We start from the raw sequence: 576 nt of genomic DNA, 5'->3' as shown, positions 1-576 counted from the left end.
CCTCCCAGCACAGGGGCGGTCCCGCGGCACACCCGGGGCGGCGGACTGGCCTCTCCGGCCCCCCCCACACCCCCAAGCGGAGGGTGGGGGAGGCTCCCCTCACGGGGGCTCGCGCCCACCGCCACCTACACACACACACCCAGAGCCGCGGCCGGCCCGGGAGAACGCTCTCCCGCCTGCGTACCGGCGTGCCCGCCACGGCCCTCACTCGCGCGGCCCCGCCGCGCCAGGCCCCTCCCCTCACTTCTCTCAGGGACTCCGAGGGCACTGCTCCGCCCGGGGACGACACCCACAGGAGGCGAAGCCGACTCGGTCCCAGACAGGGGGGAAGGGCACGCGGGCGGTCGCACGCGCGGGCCGAGGAGGAAGGCCGGCAGCGGCGGGGAGGGGCCGGCAAGCGCGCACAGCGACGGCCACGGGACAGGGGGCGCGGGCGCCGCCCGGGGACCAGAGAAGACCACCGGGAACACGGCCGGGCCGCCAGGAAAACCAGCGCGGGATCCCACCGCCACCCACACACGAGGGCGGTCCCGCGACGCCTGGGACGCCGGCCGGCCCCGGCCGGCCCCGGAGCGG

This window comes from Giraffa tippelskirchi, chromosome 14 (genome assembly GCF_054371585.1).
Source record: "Giraffa tippelskirchi isolate mGirTip1 chromosome 14, T2T-mGirTip1v1.2.pri, whole genome shotgun sequence".
Classification (NCBI taxonomy): Eukaryota; Metazoa; Chordata; class Mammalia; order Artiodactyla; family Giraffidae; genus Giraffa; species Giraffa tippelskirchi.
The sequence above is the reverse complement of the archived record's forward strand: the minus strand, read 5'-3'. Positions refer to the sequence as shown.